The sequence below is a fragment of the Chiloscyllium plagiosum genome, unplaced genomic scaffold (genome assembly GCF_037043375.1).
Source record: "Chiloscyllium plagiosum isolate Xiang-an unplaced genomic scaffold, Cpla_swu_hap1 HiC_scaffold_49, whole genome shotgun sequence".
Classification (NCBI taxonomy): domain Eukaryota; kingdom Metazoa; phylum Chordata; class Chondrichthyes; order Orectolobiformes; family Hemiscylliidae; genus Chiloscyllium; species Chiloscyllium plagiosum.
Window position 1 is genome coordinate 8,127,146 of NW_028270187.1, and position 23,223 is coordinate 8,150,368.

Below are 23,223 nucleotides of genomic sequence, written 5' to 3' on the forward strand. Positions count from 1 at the left end.
ACCCTCTCGCGGATGCAGCTGTTGTGCTGATCGGAGGAGGCACAGGATCAACTGCGGTGCAATCTGAAATTGACTGATTGGGACATGTTCAGGTACTTGGGACCAGTACGCCACCACTGTCACAGACTTTATCAGCAAATGTAATGAGGGCTGCATACCAAGTAAGTCAATTTGGGTGTTCCCTAACAGGAAACCCTGAATGAATCAGGGCATACAGAACCTGCTAAAAACCAGGCGTGAGTCTTCAGATCAGGAGACACACTCAAATATAAGGACTCCAAGCATGACATTCGCAGAACCCTTAAGACAGCCAAGGACCAATACCTGTCCAAACTAGAGGACCCGACAGACACTCGGCGACTATGGCAAGAACTGAATGACATCCCAGGTTCTAAAGAGAGACAGTGCTCGATATCAGAAAATGACACATCCCTCCACAGATCGTCTCAATGCCTTGTATGCTCGCTTTGAGCAGAATTCCGGCAGAGTGGTCACACCTATACTGACAAGTCCTGACGAACGTAACTCAACAGCAACTGCTTCAGAGGTCAAATCAGTTTGCCTTCATGTGAATCCAAGGAAAGCGATGGGACCAGATGGAGTACCAGCCCGTGCACTCAGACCATGCGCAGATCAACTGGCAGTGGTCTTCACGGACATCTTCAACCTCTCCCCCGCAGCAAACCACTGTCCCTGTCTGTTTCAAGAGGGCCAACATCATCCTGTGCTTAAGGTTCATGCAACATGCCTCAATGTCTACCCCCCACTGGCCCTAACTTCAGCGGTCTTGAAATGTTTGAAAGGCTGGTCATGGCATTAATCAACTCCAGCATCCCCACTACTCTTGACCCACTCCAATTTGCCTATCAGACCAAAACAGTCCCGTCAGAAGACATGTCACTTGCCGTTCACCCCTCCCTAGAACATCTTGACACCAAGAATAGCTATGTAAGAATCTTACTCATTGACTACAGTTAAGCATTCAACACTATTATCCCCTCGAAACTGATTACTGAACTAGGTGACCTCAGACTAAGCCCCCCTTTCTACAGCTTGATCCTCAGCTTCCTGACCCACAGGCCATAATCAGTGAACTTTGGGGATATTATTTCATCTGCACTCCACTCAACACTGGTGCCCCCCAGGGATTCGTGCTCATCCCCCTACTGTACTCTTTGTATACTCGACTGCGTCGCCAAATACCAGACCATTGCTGTTTACAAGTTCGCTGATGACTCCACCATATTCGGTCGAATCTCAGATGCAACGAAATAAACTCCAGAGGGGAGTTGGAAGACGTGAAAAAATGGCAGACTGAGAACAACCTAGCTCACAATGCCAGCAAAACCAAGGAACTCATTATTGACTTTCGGCGGGATGTTACTCATGCCACCCACTACATATTAACAGCACAAAGGTGGAACGAGTGAGAGTGGTTATCAACAACAAGCTTTCTTGGACCCTTGATGTAGACGCATTGCTTACAAAGGCCTAACAACGTCTCTTCTACCTCAGACATCTGAGAAAACTTTGCATGACGGTGAATATTCTTGCCAACTTTTATAGGTGTGTCAACGAGTGCATTCTGTCTGGATATAGCATTATCTCGTCTGGCAACTGTACCATTCAAGATCGGAGAGGATTACAGAGAATGGTGAACTAGGCCTGGGCAATTACAAACGCAAAACTCCCATCTATAGAATCCATCTACTCGGTCCACAAACAAAGAAATGCCACCACCATACTCAAAAGTCCATCTAGCCCTGACAGTGCTTTTCTACAACTTTTACCATTGGGGAGAAGGTACAGAAGGTACAGCTTCTAGCTTATTGTTGTTTGAATACTGAATGGACTCACAAGCTCTTAGCATTCGCCTGTACTTGTGCTTTTGTTTTGCCACCCTTTACCTATTATAGGGTATTTAATTATCTATGCTGTTCAGCTATGTGATCTTCCCGTATTACTCGCAAGACAAAGCTTTTCACTGTGCCTCGGTACACGTGAAAATAAATTCAACTCAATTTAATTCAATTCAAATCCAGTCCCAGCAAAACAAAAAAATAAAAAATTGGAGGAGGATTGAATTCAGATACAAATGACCCAGATGACATGGACATGACCTCACGCTGTCAAAGATGGGAGACAAATGGTCCAAGGAATTAACCCTCGCCATTAGGAAAGCGGAGGCTTAAGTACCTGGGAGCAACTGGAATGGCTGCAAAGCCAAAAGAATCCGAAAGAGAGAGACCAGCTTTCTGGGAGGCATTCCTGAAAAACAAAAGTTTTCGCACAGTTATTGTTGTGCAAGTGGAAACACAGAAACATGGAAGAAAGGAACAGGAGGAGCAGCCTGCCCAGCTATGTATCATGATCCTGGCAGATCGTTCAATTCTAAAGCCGAATCCTGCTTTCTCCTCACAACCTTTGATCTCATCCACCTTAATTGCTATATCTTGTGACTCTTCAATATATTCAATGTTTTGGCATCAACTGCTTCCTTTATTAATGAATTCCACAGGCTCACCACGCTTTTGTTTGACAAATAGCTCCTCATCTCTTTTTAAAATCGTCCACCCTGAATCCTCAGACTGTAACCCCTGGTTCTGGATGCGCCCACCATTAGAAGCATCCTCCCTGCATCTACTCTGTCTTCTAAGTATCTTTAAGATTACCTTCCCAACTCGTCTGAATTAAAGTGAAAACTATTCTAACTTATTCAGTCTCCTCTCATGCATCAGTCCCGCCTTCCCCAGAATCAGTCTGGTAAACCCTAGCTGAACTCCTTTGAGGGTAAGAGCATCCTTCCTCAGAAAAGGAGATCATAACTACCCACAATATTCTAGGTGTGGCATCACCATGCGCCTGTATAATTTCTGAAAATGTGTTGCTGGAACAGCGCAGCAGGGAACAGGAGAATCGATGTTTCGGGCATAAGCCCTTCTTCAGGAAGCCTGAAACATCATTCTCCTGTTCCCTGGATGCTGCCTGACCTGCTGCGCTGTTCCAGCAACACATTTTCAGCTCTGATCTCCAGCATCTGCAGATCTCACTTTCTCCCCTGTATAATTTCAACAACACACCCCTGCTCCTGTACTTGAAACCTCTCCAGTGAAGACCAACATACCATTTGGCCTTCTCCGCTGCCTGTGAAACTCAACCCCGTCTAATTCAGTAGCCTGTATCTCAATTTTCTCCTCGACAAAAGTGTCTTTTTCCATTGTGAATACTGACGAAAAATATTCACTTAGCGCTTCTCCAATCTCCTCTGACTCTACACATAACTTCCCACTACTGTCCTTGATTGGCCCTAATCTTACTCTAGTCATCCTTTTATTCCTGACTTACCTATGAAAACTTCAGGGTTTTCCTTGTTCCTAGCTACCAACGGCTTCTCGTGTCTCCTCCTGGCTCTTCTGAGTTCTCTTTTTAGATCACTCCTGGCTAAATTGTAACCCTCAAGTGCCCTGACTGCGCCTTTACGTCTCATCCTTACATAAGCCTTCATCTTTCTCTTGACATGAGATTCAACTTCTTTAGTAAACCACAGCTCCCTCGCTCGACCACTTTCTCCCTGTCTTACAGGTACATACTTATCAAGGGCACACATTAGCTGTTCATTGTAAAAGGTCAAAACAAGGATTGCAGATGCTGGAAACCAGAGTCTGGATTAGAGTGGTGCTGGAAAAGCACAGAAGGTCAGCCAGGGTCTGAAAAGCAGGAAAATCGATGCTCGGGCAAAAGCCCTTCATCGGGAATACAGGCAGAGTGCCTGAAAAGTGGATAGATAAATGAGAGGGGGTGGGGATGGGAAGAACGTAGCATGGAGTACAATAGGTGAATGGGGGTGGAGATGGAGGTGATAGGTCAGAGAGGAGGGTGGGATGGATTGGTGGAAAGGAAGATAGGCAGGTAGGACAAGTCATGAGGGCGGTGCTGAGCTGGAAGGTTGGAGCTGGGGGTGAGGTGGAGGAAGGGGAAATGAGGAAACTGATGAAATCCACATTGATGCCATGGGGTCGAAGTGTCCTGAGGTGGAAGATGAAGCGTTCTTCCTCCAGGCATCGAGTGATGAGGGAGCAGCGGTGGAAGAATCTCAGGACCTGCATGTCCTCGACAAAGTGGGAGGGGCAGTTGAAATGTTGGGCCACAGGGCAGTGGGATTGATTGTTGCGGGTGTCCCGGAGATGTCCCCTGAAGCGCGCTGCGAGGAGGCATCCAGCCTCCCCAATGTAGAGGAGACCGCATCGCGAGCAATGGATACAATAAATGATATGGGTGGATGTGCAGGTGAAACTTTGATGGATGTGGAAGTCTCCTTTGGGGCCTTGGATGAGGTGATGGAGGAGGTGTGGGCGCAGGTTTTGCAATTCCTGCTGTGGCATGGGAAGGTGCCAGGATGGGAGGGTGGTTTGTACGGGGGCGTGAACCTAACCAGGTAGTCACAGAGGGAAAGGTCTTTGCAGAAAGTGGAAATGAGTGGGGAAGGAAATATATCCTTGGGTCCGTGTGGAGGTGGTGGAAATGTCGTCAGATTTTGTGGTTAGTGCAAAGGTTGGTAGGGTGGAAGATGAGCATCGGAGCGTCTGTCCTTGTTACGGTTGGAGGGGTGGGGTCTGAGGGCGGAGGTGCGGGATGTGGACGAGGTGCGTTGGAGGGCATCTTTAACCATGTGGAAAGGGAAATTGCAGTCTTTAAAGAAGGAGGCCATCTGGTGTGTTCTGTGGGGGAACTGGTCCTCCTGGGAGCAGATACGGTGGAGGCGGAGGAATCGGGAATACGGGATGGCATTTTTGCAAGAGGTAGGGTGGGAAGAGGTTTAATCCAGGTAGCTGTTGGAGTCAGTGAGTTTGTAAACAAATGTTACTGTCAAGTCGGTAGTCATTAATGGAGATGGAGAGGTCCACGAAGGGTAGGGAGGTGTCAGAGAAGGTCCAGGTGAATTTAAGGTCGAGATGGAATGTGTTGCTGAAGTTGATGAATTGTTCAACTTCCTCGTGGGAGTACGAGGTGGTCCCAATGCAATCATCAATGCAGCAGAGGAAGAGATAGGAGTGGTGCCGGTGTAACTACAGGAGATGGACTATTCAACGTAGCCAACAAAGAGACAGGCATAGCTGGGGACCACGCGGGTGCCCATGGCTACCCCTTTGGTCTGGAGGAAGTGGAAGGATTTAAAGGAAAAATTGTTAAGGTGAGGACAAGTTCAGCCAAACGAATGAGAGTGTCGGTGTAAGGGTACTGTTGGAGACGTCGGGAGAGGAAGAAACAGAGGGCTTTGAAGCCCTGGTCATTGTGGATGGAGGTGTAGAGCGATTGCATATCCATGGTGAAGGTGAGGCGTTGGGGGCCGGAGAAACAGAAGTCTTGTAGGAGGTGCAGGGCGTGCTTGGTGTCCCTAACGTATGTGGGGAGTTCTAGGGGGGATAGGATAGTGTCAAGGTAGGTGGAGATGAGTTCAGTGGGGCAGGAACAGGCTGAGACAATGGGTCGGCCAGGGTGGTCAGGCTTGGAGATTTTGGGAAGGAGATAGGATCAGGCGGTGCGAGGTTCCCGGACTATGGGGTTGGAAGCTGTGGGTGGGTGATCTCCTGAGGTGATGAGGTTCTGTATGGTCTGGGAAATGATGATTTTGTGATGCGGAGTGGGGTCATGATCGAGGGGGAGGTAGGAGGAGGTGTCTTTGAGTTGGCGTCTGGCTTCCGCGGTGTAGAGGTCAGTGCGCCAAACTACCACTTTATCTCTTGATCTGCTGGTTTGATGGTGAGGTTGGGATTGGAGCAGAGGGAGTGGAGGACTGCGCGTTGTGACGGTGAGAGGTTGGAGTTGGGTGGGGGGGGTGTAGACAGGTTGAGGCAGTTAATATCTCGGCGGCTGTTGGCAGAGATCAAGGGCAGGTAATAGCCAGCGTGGGGTGTCCAGGTTGATGGAGTGTGTTGGAGGTGGGCGAAGGGGTCCTCGGAAGGTGGGCAGGAATCTTGATTGTAAAAGTGAGCACGGAGGTGGAGGCGATGGAAGAAGTGTTCAATGTCACAGCGTGTATTAAATTCATTGATGTGTGGACAGAGGGTGATAAAGGTGAGGCTTTTGCTGATGATGATCATTCGTCAATAAACTCCACATTTCAATCATGCACATCCCTTCCAGTTTCCTTCCCCATCCAATACATCCTAAATATCGCCTAATCGTACCATAATCGCTTTTTCCCCAGCGGTAACTCTTGCTCTGCGATATATTCCTATCACTTTCGATTGCTAAAGTAAACATAACGAACAGTGATTTTTAACTTATCTCTGGGAATTTAGAAACAGGCAATAACTCTTAGTCCATCCAGTGACACCTAGATTCCATGAATGGAAATAAATCACAGTTAACACCCCATCCAAATCATATCTGATGGCTCATTTTTACTGTCTTATTGAGTACTCCCATTTTCCACATTTTAAATCTGTTATTTTCTTACCCATTTACTTAATCTATCTTCAACTTATTGATCCAACTTTGTGAACTGCCCGCAATTAGTTGCTTCCACCAAGTTTGTAAAGAACAAAGCTTTTTGCTACAACGTACAACGTTCATTTATCCAGCTCATAACGTTAATTGTATTCAGTACTGATCCTTGTGGCTACTTTGTACAGCTTCTCAGTCTGATAAAGACATAGATACCCAATCATCATTCACATGGAATAAAATAGTCAAGACTGGTAACGGAATGCTGGCCTTTATATTGAGAGTACTATAATACAAGGCTGAGGAAGTTATGCTGTAGTTATACAACACCCTGGTTGGAATCCACTTTGAGCAGATCTGGACAACACTCCTTGTGAAGGACAGATTGGTTTGGGGGTGCGGGCGAGGGTGTTGGAAGTAGAACATAGGTCCACACGAACGTTTCTTGAACTTCAGAGTTTTAGGTATGAGGAGAGATTATAGAAATTGTGTATATTATCTCTAGAATATCGAAAGTTAAGGGATGATCTGTTTGAAGTCATCACGATATTAACAAGAAAAAAAAACGAATGGATTATTCGAAATTATTTCAATTGCTTGGAGATTCGTGAAGTAGGGAGAACATAGTCTGAGAATGAGTTCCAGACCATTCAGGAGAGATGTTAGGTAGCACTTCTCCACACAAATGGTAGTGTAGGTTTGGAAATCTCTTCCACAAACAGCAGAGGATGCTGGATCAGTTATTCGTTTTCATTCAGAGAGATACATTTTTGTTAGACATTTCCAATATGGAGTTATGCTACAGATCAGCCAAAATCTCATTGAATGGTAGAAGGTTCAAGGGACTAAATGGTCTACTCCTGTCTTCCATTCTTTTCTGATTCCTAAATAACGGTTTGGGCATTGGGCGGGGGGGGGGGGGGGGGGGGGGGAGAGAGAGACAGAGACGTGGAGATGCTAAAATAAGGCAAGGAGCTGTGGCTGCCAGAAAACTGTTCCAAAATCAAAAAGTACTGAGGAACCTCTGCAGGTCTGGCAGCGTCTGTGGAGATCGAAAGCAGAGTTAACATTTCCAGTCGAGTACTCCTTCTTCAGAACGGTAGAAATAAAGACAGTGCCAAATAAATTAACGAGGAAAGCAAAGGAATGTTAACAGTTGTTGACAGGAAATGTTAAACCCCACCCGCAATGCCTGCATGAGTTATCTTCAGCACTGCCAATCCATTATTACCTCCTCCTTCTCCAGCCTTTCCTCTTCTCTGGTTTCCTACTAATCAGCCGTTTGTCTGCCCACGCCCTTTTCTCTCTTTCTGGGAACTGTCTCCATTTATTTTTCACAATCTCCATTCCCCATTACGAGATACTTCGAGTTCTGTGGAAGGGTCATTCGGCTTCGCAGCTCATTGTCAACCACATCCCTGTTGTTCTGGGTTCACGTGTAGGCCATACCAAAAAGGACAATAGATTTTCGTCTCTCAAGGCTTTGATGAACCAGATCGATTTTTCCTGACAATCTGCATCAGTTTCATGATCACGATTACACTCTTAATTCCAGGTTATCTCTGAATTCAAATTCCGCTCTCTGCCACGGGAGATTTGAACTTCGCACCCCAGAATATTACCTGGGTCCCTGGATTAATAGTGGATCGAAAGTACGCATCATAATAAGTGTGGGAGAGATATGAAACTGTCTTCCGCAAGCTACATTGGATGCTGGATGAATTATTTGATTAAAATCGGAGACAGATACTTCTTTGTTAACTAGACATCTTAAGGAGTGAGGCGCCAAAGGTAGGTCTATGAAGTTAGTTGACAGATTAGCCACTTGAATGAGCTACTTTTATTCTCTGACATTCTAACCTCTAATATTTATTTATATATTTGCTTAGGATGACATTAGTCTGTTTTACCGTATATATCTTGAGTATCTACATGCTTTCACCTTTTCTGGTGTTTAATAGTTCCCCAATCATCTGGCATACATAAATCTTCGCAACATTGGACTTTGTTAGAATCGATTTGACTTTTTAAAAGATTGATAATAAAACGTTCACGAACAACTCTTTAATTAGAAATGAATATCTCAATAATATCTCTCTCGTACTCTAGCATGGCCTATCCTTTGAATGGTCTCTAAAGGGCTTCAGTGGGAAATGTTTGCTGTATTTGTAATCCTGACAATGCTCCGAATTGACATTGAGATTCAGGGAAGCAGGAGCAAATTTCCACCACATGAGTTGACTGAGAGGGGAAATGGTGGGGTTGAATTAATTCACCTTTTGAGCTTCAGCAAGCAACATAGCAGAAGCAAACTTCAATGGTGCAGTGGAGTTGAGGTGCAAAAGTAACGTTTTCACGTCTCTTCTCTGATGACTGAGGCATATTGACTTTGATTCAAACCATCCATGGTCAAGGCAGCGTAAGTTAACCCCTCACATTGGTCGTCGTGCATATCGTAATGCTTGCCCTCCACATTGAGCAACATGGAAAGTGTTGTTTTTTGTCGAGTATACGATGACATCTGTATTGTTCGCATTCTCGAAAGTTTTGCTTTTATTGTCTGTCTATCATAACCTCTTGCTTCCTGTCAACATTTTTCTCACCAATCCCACACTCTTTTTTTATTTTGTCATTTCAGTCTCTCAATTTGGATGAGAATACAGACGGTATGCTTAGTATGTTTGCGATTGCAAAATTAGCAGTATTTGTGAAGAAGATTATCCAAGATGGACAACTGGGCCAAGGAATGGCAGATGGATTTTAAATGCAGGGTGTTGCATTTTGGTAATGCAGACTAGGGGTAAGACGTAGACAGTTAATGGTACATTCTTGTCAAGTGTTGTCAACGAGAGGGACTTAGGGGTGCACATAGCTCCCTGTAAGTGACATTGCAGGTAGACATGGTGGTGATCGTATTTGTCACGATTGCCTTCATTTGACAAAGCATTGAATTGGAACGTCATGTTGCAGCTGTACAAGACATTGATAAGGCATTTTTTTCGAATATTGCATTTAATTCTGATCGCACTGCGATAGGAAAGTTGTTATTAAACAAGAAAGGGTGCGGAAAAAGGATGTTACTGGGATTAGAGGGTTGAGTTACAAGCAGAGGCTGGAGAGACTGGGCATTTTCCCCTGGAGCATCGGAGGCTGAGGGGTAAACTTATAGTGTTTTATAAAATCATGAGGGTTATAGATGAGGAGAATGGCCAACGTTTTTCCCCAGTTTTGGAGAGTCCAAAGTATAGGGCAGCAAGTAATGTGAGAGGGGAAAGATTTAAAATGGAGCTGAGGAGCAACATTTTCCAGAAGAGGTTGGTTCATATATGGGATGAGGTGCCAGAGGATTCGGGTAGAGTTGGTTACAATTACAACATTTAAAATACATTTGGACTGGTGCATAAATAGGCAAGATTTAGAGGTGTATGGATTAAACACAGATCAATGAAACTAGTTCAGTTTCGGAAAATTCTCCAGCATGGACGAAGGGTCCATGGCGGGTCTGTTTCCATGTTCTACGACTTTATGTCTGCTTCACTTCTCAATGTGGTTCCTATGTTTGCCTCTACCTCTGTATTTCATTGCCGTTACCCCCAATCTCGCCACCATCTGCCCATATGTCCCTGTTTTTGCGTTTAATTTCTGCAACCTTCTCCATGTCACTCTTTCTGTTAATTAATCCATACTTGCCCTCATGTTCCTCACCTTCCAAGCATATTCTGTATCCGAGGTTGTTCTCTCTACAAAAGAATCTGTTCAGGCTTTGCATTACAAGGGAATAAGTGATTTGAGTTTGATTAAAAATCGCTTGCTAACCGTCATGATGTGATAGATCAAATTGACGTTGTCACCTGGGATAAAAGAAGGGCAGAAATTGAGATTTTCTCTGCACTTCTTTAAGCAGTGAGACTCAGCATCTACTTTTGGCAATTGTTTCTGTGTACTAAAACTTGGCGGCGATTGAAACACAAACTCAAAATGTTTTAAGAAACCGCAGCCCCACTCTTACTTTGGAAACAGACTTCCGGTGGTTCAACCACAGCTCACAGGAGGGAGGTATGAGAAGGAGAGTCCTCAAGCAGTGTGGCACACAGCCATTAGGGCAAACCACCCTTATCTCGCCTGCAGTCTATTAAATGATGACAAATAATATTGGATCTATAACCTGTCGACCAGAATGATCACTGGGACGGATGGACTGTCTTTTGAGTTAAACAGATTGGCATGCGATTCGCTGGAGTTTAGAACAGTGGAGATGGTATTCTTATTGAAACAAATATGGGCTTTATGGGTTCAATGCTGAGAGAATATTCCCCCAAAGGGCGAGTATGACTGAGATGAAAAAGAATTTCACCACTCGGAATGTTGAGTGTCTTTGTCCTTGCCACAGAGCAATGAGTGTGTGGGTGGAGTCATTGTGTATACTTAGGGCTGAGACAGATGGCATTTTGATCTGAGAATCAAGGGTTGCATGAAAAGTGAATTTGAGGGATGTCAGATCAACCACGATCCTATTGAATGGTGGAGTATGCTCGAGAGGTCAAATGGTCGACTACTGTTTCTATTTCTTATTGTCATATGGAATGTGTCCAATCAAGGATTCTGTGCAAGTTCCAAACATGGTCTATAAGCTGCATCTTTATCCAATCAGTGCAAGCCAGTTTCCCGATGGAGACTGAAAAGCAACATGACGTACACAGATTTTCTCTTTTTTATGGAGAGGAAAAGGCACCACACAGTACTCATTCCAGGATACTGGGTCTTTTCAATGAGATAGTTCTTTTCTCCAACACACTAACACAGTATTAGAAAATCAGGCTGTAATAATGGGTTATAGCTCTGTCAATTACATTTCTGACTTATTTTAGGATACAATTGGATAAAGTTGAATGCAATGGTATCATCTCAAATGGTTGCTTCTACATGATATGTTGGACTTCATTTAAGGGAGTCTCCAGCATGGTATATACAGTGTCCCAAATGTAGTGTATTGTGTTTTGCTGCCAACCTTTTAGATAGCCGTTCTGAAGAAGGGTCACTGGAATAGAAACATTAACAGACTCTCTTTCTCCACAGATGCTACCAGACATACTGAGTTTCTCCTGCACTTTCTGGTGTTGTTTTCTTTCGCTGTTTGATCTCAGCAGTATCCACCACACCAGCATCAAAGTTCTTTTCAATGCTTGTTTCAAGTGTTGTGGCTCTGTCTTTACAGAAAGTGTACAATCATACTGTGAACAGGAATATTGTTTAGAATTTCTCCACTAAAGCCATGTATACGTGTATGACTTTCAGAATCACAAAGAAAAATGTTATAATCTGTCAACAACATTAGTGGTATACTGACAAATGCCATCAATGTCTTTGCTGTGCATACTTTGAACTGCAGAGGGTGCAGTCCTGAAAATAAAGACATATATTGGCTCAAAAGTGTTCCCGATATGATGTGAATTCAAGACATAAAAATCAATAAGGAACAAATACTCGAAATAACGATGTATTAATATATAACTGTATATACAATGTCAAATATCAGATTAAAACTAACCATGTAACGTTCTCATCTCTGAACAATTAGTTGTTGATTTCGGCCTGAGGGATATAATACAATAATGCAATGTTGAAATGTCTCAAACATGATGGGCAAAGCCAATAATTTTTTTAAAAGACCTGCAGGTTGTTGAATATCAGAATCAATAACAGAGAATATGAAAGAAACACAGCAGGTGTGACACTACCTGTATAGAGAGAACAGACAGAAATCTGAAACACATAGCTTAACAAATAGGTTCAGTTGGTAGTTAGGAAGGCAAATGCAACGTTAGCTTTCATTTGGAGTGTTAGAATACAAAAGCAAGGATGTACTGCTGTGGCTTCTTAAGATTCTGGTCAGACTACATCTGTAATATTTTGAGCGGTTATGGGCCCTGTATCTGAAGAAAGATGTGCTGCCTTGGAGGGGGTCCACAAGAACAAATCTGGGATGAAGGCCTTTTCATTTGAGAAGCAAATGAGGACTCTGGGTTTATACTTCGTGGAGTTCAGAAGAATCAGGCAGGGGATCTGATTGAACTTAGGCAATGATAACAGGCCTGGATACCGCGGCCATGGGGGTGTTTGCACAAGTATGAGAGACTGGAACCAGAGGGCACAGTCTCAGAATGAAAAGACCACAATTTAGAACTGAGATGAGGATTTCTTCAGTTAGACGGTGGTGAATCTGTGGAACTGATTGCTGCAGACGTCGTGAAATATCTTTAAAATTGATTGCATATAGATAGGTTCTTGATTGGTAAGGGGATGAGGGATACATGGAATGGGGTTGAGAAATATATCAGCCATGACCGAATAGTGGGGTATGCTGGATGGGCTAAATGGCCTAATTCAGGTCCAATACCTGATGGTCATATTATCCTTTAAACTGCTTGACAGAGTCAATGTTGAGAGGATGTTTCCTTCTCATTATTGGGTCTACGACCTGAAGGAACAGTCTCAGAGTAAAGAGGCGCGAATTGATGACTGAGTCGAGGAGGAATTTCTTCTCTCAGAGGGTTGAGTGTCTGTGGAACTCCTTGCCAAAGGGATTTGCGTGGGGGGGTCAGAGTCCTTGCGTATATCTAAGGCTGAGATATTGCACTTATATTACATCACACTCGAATCTACAGAGTATAGGTAGTTCATTACATGAATTATTGGACCATAACTAACACCTGCTATCAAATTCTATAAAATAAGGTCTCATTTAAGTATAACTATTCAATTTATAAAGTGTATCTGTGTATGTTTCGATATTCTCCAGTTCGAGATTACAATATTTTGCAGAACGAAAATATTTCTGCAAGGTGGAGGCATGGTATATCCTGTAATTTATCAGATAGAGCTAATTTACTATCCCGTTCTGGCAGCAGTTGGTATTCCAGGTTAGTTATTGAAGCAAGGCAAGAAAAGTTGCAAAGTAATTGTTTACCTTGTATTCATTTTTTCTGTCCTGTTATATCAGTGTCAAAAACATTTGTTCTTTATTTTCAACGTTCAATGCTGTTTCGGTGGAAACTGTCCCTGCAATATGAGAGATCAGAAATAATTAAGATTAAGGAATGACCAACTGTCACTCGTTGGGTTGCATGTGTAGTTTAAGGCTTTTTTTATGACACATAATGTCTTATTTCAATCCGTTTTTTACTTCAAGTTACTCGGTCGTTCCTCTTAGCTGTAATGATCTTTCTGGTAGCTGTCAGCGATTGTGAAATTTAACTTCATTCTTTGATCTGAATGTCATCAACCCGTTTGCAGTATAAAGTCATGCTCTTTCAGAAAATCAGGAACTCAGATATGTGGAAATATTTTGATTATACAACACTTGATTGAAAATGTATGTAAGCCTGCAGGCACATTTCCTATTTCTAGTTGCTCCAGATACGTTCATGCTCAAATGTTCAAATGGCACTCCACATTATGTGAAATGCGGATCAGTTGATATCGAATCTATAGCTGTGAATATCTTGCTTGTAAAAGGTGCATTGTCACAAAAACAGCAAATTTAACCTCATTGTGAGCTGTAACACTCAGAAGATCATTCTGGATTTTGTTTAACATACAATGAGCTTTGCAAAGTAATGCAACATTTCTAGATGCATGGAGTATAACCAAAAAGAACAGTACCGTTTCACAGACCTTTTGCACATAAAGGGATCTTGATATGTTCTATGTACTGAAATTGCTGCACGCTTCTATTTTGATCATGAAAATTGTTGATACAATTCATACTTAAATTTAAATAATTGTCTCTGTTAATTTGTTCCAGTCATCAACACGATCATGAAATATATCCAAATTCAATTTTATATTGCAAGTAGAGCTAGAAATATCATAGTTTAATCCATTAAGCTAATTCAGGTGATTCTTTGAAAGAACAAAAGAGTCTATGATGCCCTCAGAGTAATTTTTGCATTTCTTTTTTCTTACAGTTAATTTATCAGCAATTGTGATCTTAGCACGAGGCAAGTGTGGTCTCTCCAAATGCATTACTACATACCTTCTGGCAATGGCACTCGTGGACCTTGCTGTGGTTGTACTCCATGTGATATTATACAGGATTAATATCATGCATATGTCCATTAGTTTCCTTTTTCTAACACCAGTGTGCACTGTAAACCTTGTCACCTATATTGTATGTGTTGATTGTTCTGTATGGTTTACTGTGGTATTCACTTTCGATCGCTTTGTTGCAATTTGCTTTCAGAAGTTTAAGTCAAAATACTGCACGAGGAGAAATGCAATTGTGGTTGTTCTCACTGTATTTGTGTTGAGCTGCCTGAGGACCATCCCCTTTTATTTTATGTTTGCACCAGCTTTTATCATTGATAATGTGCAGTGGCATTGCGTTCAGACGCATGATTATCTCACCTCGCCTTTATGGGCAGCATTTGAATGTATTGACAGCGCCATAACACCACTATTACCAATCCTGTTTATTTTGTCTTTCAATACTTTAACTGTCAGACATATATTAACAGCAAATCAAGTCCGTAAGATACTTCTGAAAAGCACTGAGTGTCAGAATGATTCAGAGATCAAGAATCGCAGAAAATCTATGATTTTGCTTTTCACTATTTCTGCTAATTTTATAATATTGTGGATGGTATATGTTGTGCATTCAATCAAATGGCCAGTGGTAAATACTTTTTACAAAGACAAATATTACAGCACTCCCATATATATTATGCAACAGTTTGGTTTTATGTTGCAGCTTCTTAGTTCCTGCACAAACACTTGTATTTATGGATTGACACAAAGGAAATTCAGAGAGGAGTTGAGGAATGGTTTCAAATTCCTGTTCACGCTCAACAGGAAGTTATGTCAACAACAATAAATAGCTTTGATTGTGGATCAACATGTAGATTGACCATTTACATGCAATTATGTTCGTGCAACTCAGTTGGATCGAAACATATGAATTACGTGTAGAAGTACACGTTTTGACACATGGAGGCTGCTGTAACACTCAATGTGATCAGATCAAGCTTCTGATTGTTATTCAGTCTTGGCTTTCATTTTCAGGATGTGGATATCACCGGCTAGGCCAGTATTTATTGCTCACTCCAGAGGATTAGCAATGAGAAGGTCCCAGGCTTAACCTGCTGGCCCAGGCTCGCAGCCTGAGATAAGACTCCAGGCCTAAGGCTAGTCCAGGGTGCTGAACATGACAAAGATGACAATTTTTATACAAGTGCAGACCTTGTGAACTCAACAGCAGCTGCGTTAGCAAGGTTGGCCCAGCGTGAGCTCATAACAGTGACAACATTAGTGGAGGCGAATTGACACAACAGAGTAGCGCCTCTATGTAACAGGGGCAGCAGCATGTTGAAGTGCAGTTGCAGCTGTATTGTTGGTTTAGCTGCAGGAACTCTAGGCATCACAGTGGAGGAGCCCAGATCCAGGTCTGTTGCTAAACTCCAAGAGGGAACAGTTCCAAATGCCACCTAAATTTATGGTAAAAAAAAAACCTATAATATGAACCTTATTGTTTTATTTTTCTGGTTTCTTGTTCTTTGTTTTGGTTTATTTGCTGTGTATTAAGATGGTGTCAAGAGTGTCAACACTAAACAACATTTTTCACCATATTTGTAAAATGAAATGCAAGTAACAATAATTTCAAAAGACAGCTAAGAGTCAACCATACTTTCATCGATCTAGAGTCCAGCCCAGGTAAGAATAGCAGTTTCCTTCCCAAATGAGCATTAATGTTACTGTTGACTCCACTGCCTAAAAATACTTCTTATACTTCTGCATTAAACGTAAACTTTAAGTGCCTAACAGTATACTTCACTTTGCAATGGAATTATTAATCCTGAACTAGCATTGCTAGATCAAAAGCTTCTTAATGGTAATCAAATTCCTATCCATTTGAGATTCCACTCAGAATGAGCGTAAGTATTGCAGAATGGGTATGCAATATATTGCAGATGCTGGAAACCAGCTTACAAAAACCAGCAAAACCTAATGCCGAGAAACCCATCGAGTCTGCTATCATCTGTATGTGAAGAAAAGTAGTCCACTTTCTATATCATCTGTAAATTACCTTATAAACTGGAAGGGACCAGAATTGACTTTTTTCATGTTGCTGATAGAGATAGAGATAGAAAATATAGCCCAGAGAAAACAGCAAACCTGGATGCACAGGCGCATCAATCATATAAATGCGAAATCCAAATTGTGACATCGAAGCAAAAGCTAAATGTTAAAAGCATAAAGGGGTCTGTTGTGTTGAGAGAAAAAAAATCAAGCCACCATGAAAACACCGAATGGAAGCCAGGGCAATGGTTAGTGTAATAACCTACAGGACAATATACTTGTTCTGGAGGTTTTGAACTCAATATTAGGTGTTCATCATTACAAAGTAACTAAAGAGACTAATAATTTATTTTATACCAATTTGGAGTGCGTTCACTGGAACATTGTTACAAGCATGAAATGGAAATTTGAGCATAGGAGGAAAATGTTGTATTAAATGACATGTAACTGGAAACTCAAGAACAGTTTTACAGACAAAAGTGAATATGAGCCACAATAAGGACACACATTCTGCATGTAGGTTTGCTGATATAAAAGAAAATGCAGTGTTTAGTTTTAATATTTTTATACGGAGATATATTTATAAAATTATGGAGAGAAACAAAGGCAGGTCCAGTAAGCAGACATTCAACCTTTACAACCTAGTTCTATAAGTAATTCTGCCTTTTAAAAACACCTAATTCACACCTGGGACATAGACTTCACTGAATAGGTCAGCATTTATTTTCTACTCCATCTGCAGTTGATGGGGTGGGGGAGGGAGTTTCCACTGACTCACAACCTCTCCTCATTGGAGAGAATTCCGTCCTCCTTATCTCTACTTTGAAACTACCTCACCCCGTTCAACTGAAATGATCATCTCTTGTTCTACACTTCCCACATGAGAAAACAGCCTCTTTCCATCTCCTTTGTCAATTCCCCCTTTAGCATCCAATATCGCTAGCTTCAATCACCTCTCGCGCAACACCAGAGAACCTGCTCAATATCTGATCTAAAACAAAAAGTTCATCTCTGGAAATGATCGAATCTCCTCTGAACTCCCTCCAATTCAACTGCATCCCTTCTCAAGAAAGGAGACCAAAAACTCTACGCAGTTCTCCGAATGTGGAAACCCCAATACCTTGTACAGTGACAGTAACAATTCAATACTTGCATATCCCATTCTTTTTATTTTTCTTATTACTTGCTGTTTGTAACTGTGTACTATTTTCTGAAATTCATGCAGAAGGACACGCAGACCCTTCTGCACCAATACATTTTGAAGATTCTCTCCCATTCACAAGATGAATTGCCTTTTTCAATTCTTCCAATACAATGGATAGTCTCACCACTGTTGGGACTGACCCACACACAGTTCAGTCTCAAACAGACACTTAGAGAGTCTCCTCGATATGAACTGTTGGGCTTGAGATTCGCAAAACAGCCAGGCACAAACGTCCATTTGCCCCAACTGGTCTGACAAATGTAAAGTGGCTGTGTTTGCACCCCAGAGGGATTCTCAGCCCATTTGGACTGTGTTTGAATGCTGTTAGAAGATTTTTCGACCTCACTAACTTACCTGTGTTGTCGGAAACTGCTGGAAGAATCAGCTGGCGAAAATTAGAGAGAAAAAATATGGGAATGTTTTCCTGTAAGTATTCCCTGTCACGTGCTTGCAAATAAGTCTAGTTTTTTTGACTAATGTGCAAGCAAAAATTATTCGAATGATCACCTTTCACTTATATCTGTGCTGACCAATCCACTGACCACAGCAATTTACTTTGTATGTCAGCACGTTTAAATTTGTCTGCCAGTTATTCGCCCTGCCCACATCCTCACAAAATACCTTTCTACACAGTGTTTCATAATTTGTCTTTTTCATTCACACAACAGACGTGTTTATTGACCCCCATCCCAAGTTGCCCCCTTGAGAAGATAATGGGGAGCTGCATTCTGGAACTGCTGCAGTCCATGTGCTGTAGGTAGATCCACAAAACTTTTATGGAGGGAATTCCAGCATGTTGACCGCAGGAACAGACGATATATTTCCAAGTCAGGACAGTGTGTGGCTCATAATGGTGGTGCCCCAAATATCTGTTGCCTTTGCCATTCCAGATGAAAGTGTCGTGTGTTTTAAAGGGGCTTTCTGAGAATCTTTGGTGAACTTATGCAGTGCATTGTGTTGATGGCCCAGACTGCTGCTACAGAGTTTTGGTGGTGGAGGGAGGAGAGAGGAGGACATGGCACTACACACACACACAATTTCAAATCAACATTACATGAGTGATGTTAGTTTTAAACTCACATTGGGTCCCGATTGGAGAATGATCACTGGCATTACCTGCCAAAGTGTCTCACCCACCTTTATTCCTGTTCTGGAGTTTAATGGGAAACAATGTGAGGAGAGAAATACTAGAAAGAGTGGGACAATGAGTACTGCCATCTCAGCGCTATGTTGGATTTAGAGAGGGATTTCCTGTCAATAAAATCATTCTTTCAGCAAACGCCAATCCCTGTGTTCCCGTTCTCTTTTGTCCCAACCCCCTGCCAACACCCATCCATTTGTCGGGATAAGCTCGCGCCTGTAAAATTCGCTCTGAACCCTCACCATCGCAGTAACAACACTGTTTCTGAGCAGCCTCTCTCATTAACAACATCCCACCAATCCAACCCAGACTAATTGGTATAAACTCAAAAGATTGCTCAAAACCCAATCACTCCAAATTGTCGATGATAAATGATTGCCCCTCATTTTCACTGCTGACATGTATCAAGGCAAAACTTCCATTTGTCCTCAACTTGTCAGTGGCAACTAGGCCATTCACAGAGAAACATCGAAAATAGCATCAGCAGGAAGCTATTCGGCGCCACCAGCCTGCTCCGCCCATTGAATGAAATCACGGATGAACATCCAACTTGGTCCTGTGTCTCCCCACGCACTGTTCAATCCTTGAGAACTCTATCCAACTGCTTCCTGTACAACATTGAGTGTTCTGGCCCTGACTGCTTTCTGTGGCAGAGAATTCCACAGGCTCTCCACTCTCTCGGTGAAGACATTACTCCCCATCTCACTCCTAGTCTGTCTCTGTTAGACTGTCAGTCCCTGGTCCTGGACTCTCCACCCAGCCATCAGGAGCATCCTCCCTGTGTGTACTCTGTCTAGTACATATTCGAATTCTTTCGATTTCTAAGAGATTTCTATCCTCGTTCTTCTCAACTCCAGTGGATATACTCCTAATCCTAACCAATCCAATCTCTCTCCACCTGTCTGTCCTGCCATCCCAGGAATCAATTTGAGAAATGTTTGCCACATTCCCTCCGCTGCCAGAATATTCTTTCTCACATGAAGAGATCCCAAACTGCACACAGAGTTCTCCACGGCGTGGTCTCACCTTTCCAATTTTAGCGACACATCCCTGTTCCTGGACTTGGATCCTCTTACTAAAAGGTCTCATTTATCAAAGAAAGGATGTTACTCTCTCTCTCGCTCTCTAAAGATGTTGCCAGACCTACTGATTTTCTCCAGCACTTTGTGTTTTTAAAATGTAATGTTAACTGTTTCTCTCGTCGTCTCTCCAGATGCTGCCCGATCTGCTGAGTTTTTCCAACATTTTTTTAGAGTGGTCATATCACGTCTTCAGCTCGAGTCCAGTGAAGAATGAGCACGGATCACAGATGAAGAATGGATTACCTGGCACTGTGAGGTCGATGGAATTGCTGGTTAGATTAGATATTGTTCCAGTGGGACCCTTGTTTATTATGACAAACAGGTATCAGTCTTGGTGTTGAGACTGGACGGATTCAATAGCCAGAACTTTCCTGTCTGAGCTAAGGTTATAATTCCCACTGGCACTGTTTAGGGCTTTCTGAAAGTCGGGTCCTGTACATTGGCTCAATACATACTCTAGAAGGAGACGACTTCCAATCGGATCCTCCGTTTTATTGCCTTTGTGAGTGAGGCAAATCCCAGCAACAGCAATTGGAACAAAAGAAGACAAAGAGGACATAAAAGATCAGGTGCTGAAATTGTCTTTTTTCTGGGTGTTATCTCCGTCTCTTGTAAAAGAAAAACGCACTTTGAAAGATGTATTTGAACTATGGATGGCCAAAGGGTACATCATCCAACCATCGCTCTCTTGACTTTCAATGATGTTATCATTACTGTAGCCTACCCCCCCCCCCCTCCCCCGCCCATACTATCAACATCCTGGGGGTTACCATCAGTGACCCCCATCCCACGCCACTCTCAACAGCCTAGGGAATAACATCACTCTCCCCACTCCCACCACTATCTACATCCTGGGGTTACCATCACTGACCCCATCCCCACGCCACTCTCAGCATCCTGGGGCTTACCGTCACCATCCCCACCTCCGCGCCACTCTCAACATTCTGGGGGATACGGTCACTGTGTCCTCACCCTCATCCCTGTATCAACATCCTGGAAGTTATCATAACTGTCCCCACCCTCTCACCATTATCAACATCTTGGGTTTAACTTCACTGTCTCCATCTCCACCCCACTATCAACATCCTGGGGTTTACCGTCACTGACCCCACCACCATACCATTTTCAACATCCTGGGGATACCATCATTAATGCCACCCCCACCCCAGGATCAACATCCTGGGTGTTAACGTCACCCTCCCCACCCCCACCCTACTATCAACATCCTCTGGTTTACTGTCACTGCCCCACACCCACCCCACCATCAACATCCATGGGGTTACCGTCACTGTCCTCATCGGCAACCCTCTATCGACATCTTGGGGGTTACCGTCACTGTCCCCGCCCTCATCCCACTATTAAGATCCTGGGGCTTAATATTCTGGGGCTTACCATCACTGTCCCCACCCCCACCCCACTATCAACATCGTGGGGGTTACTCTCACTATCCTCACCCATACCCCACTATCAACATTCTGTGGGTCACTGTCACCTACCCACCCTCACCCTACTATCAAGATTCTGGATGTTATATTTGCTGTCCCAAACCCCCGCACAATTAACATCTTGGGACAGACCTTCACTGTCCCCAGCCTCACCGCACTATTAACCAGGATGTTGACCATGGGACTTATCCAACTCCTATTGCCTAAGCTTCTAACTTTTTTTGATGAATTGATTTACATGGAATCGTGGATTCAGTGGTCTACAGTATAGAAAAAGTCCCTTCAGCCGACTGAATCCATACCGTTCAAAAGCAAAGGTCTCCCTTTTCTCAAATCTCATTTTACTAGCGCTTGGATTCAAAGAATCATGCAGCACCGAAACAGGCCCAACATGTCAATCCGGACCAGGTCTTACAAACTGAACCCATATCCCTCTAAACCTTTCCTATCCATGCATCTGTCCAAATATCTTTTAAATGTTGCAACTGTTCACTCTTTGACCAGATCCTCTGGTAGTTTATTCCATACATACACCACTTTTTGTGTGAAAAAGTTGTCCATTAGGTCTCCTTTAAAACTTTCCCCTCTCACCTTAAATCAATGCCCTGTAATTATGGACTACCTGCCCGGCGGAAAAGACCTTGGCTATTTGTCTTATCCAAGACCCTATTTCTGCAGGAAAATACAAGTGAAATGTCGAGGGCCATTTAATCTTGGCAGTAGAAGTGCACATCGAAATCGGTTTCTGATTCTCCTATTCTTACACGCAGTGAGTTCCCGATTCCCACCGCCCTCTGGGTGAAAATCCTTTTCTTCACATCCCGCTCCTGCCCCTTAATTTCAATCCACGCTCGTCCCCTTGTCATTGATCCTTCCACCAAGGGGAAAATGTTTCTTTCTGTCTACCTGATCTAAGCTCCTCACCATTGTACACATCTCAATCAATGCCCCCTCGCTCTCTGTCTCCTTTCCCTAAACGAAAATAACCACAGAGTGTCCAATCTCTCTCCATCACCGAAACTCTCCAGCCCCCAAGGCAACATCCTGGCAAATCTCCCTCTGCACGCACCGCCAGTGCTCCGATAATTTGGATTCATATAACATTGCTTAGAAAATCACTAATCATCAAACGGTGATGAATTTGCTGTACTGGAGAGATTCTCCTTCCTGGTTAGAAACAGCAGTGATAATTGCCCTCTAGAGTTTTGCTGATGTTGATGGTTGCATGTGTGATTCTCGAGTGGCTGGAGTATTCCCAGTAAATAGCCTTGCCATCCTTGAAAAAAAATATTGAATTGGGGTCGAACAGCTTAACAAGGTACCATATCCCTCCTCTACCTCGTTTTCAGTGTAGGCACTCAGCTCTGGAACTGACACAGGGATGCCTGTGATTGAATCAAGCTGTTAGGCACTTTTCTAAAGCATGAATTGTTGTGTTCAACAACACGTTTCATTTCTACCATACAGTCAGAGAGAGAGACAGACACAGAGATAGAGACACACAGAGAGAGTTACGGAGACACTTACAGAGTCAGAAACAGACAGCGAGGGTCATCGAGAGACAGGGAGAAACAGAGAGAGACATAGACATAGAGAGAGATATGCGACATGGAGGCATGAGAGTCAGAGAGCGACAAAAAAATCGCAATCATCGAGATTAATCGACATAGTCATAGAGAGTTAAATCAAGTCATGGACAGTCAAACAGTTGTAGAGAGAGAGATAGAGAGAGGGAAACGAATAGAGACAGAGACAGATATCAGGTCTTGTATAGTTCTGACATCAGGACGGATGTGTCTCATCTGCCTTTTAACCTGTCCTGACTCCTTC

The 23,223-nt window shown here is 43.1% G+C and overlaps 1 pseudogene; it reads right to left on the reverse strand.

The window, feature by feature from the left end:
* Positions 1–23,223, reverse strand: part of LOC148135461 (Fc receptor-like protein 4) — a 451,279-nt pseudogene that overhangs the window by 425,876 nt on the left and 2,180 nt on the right.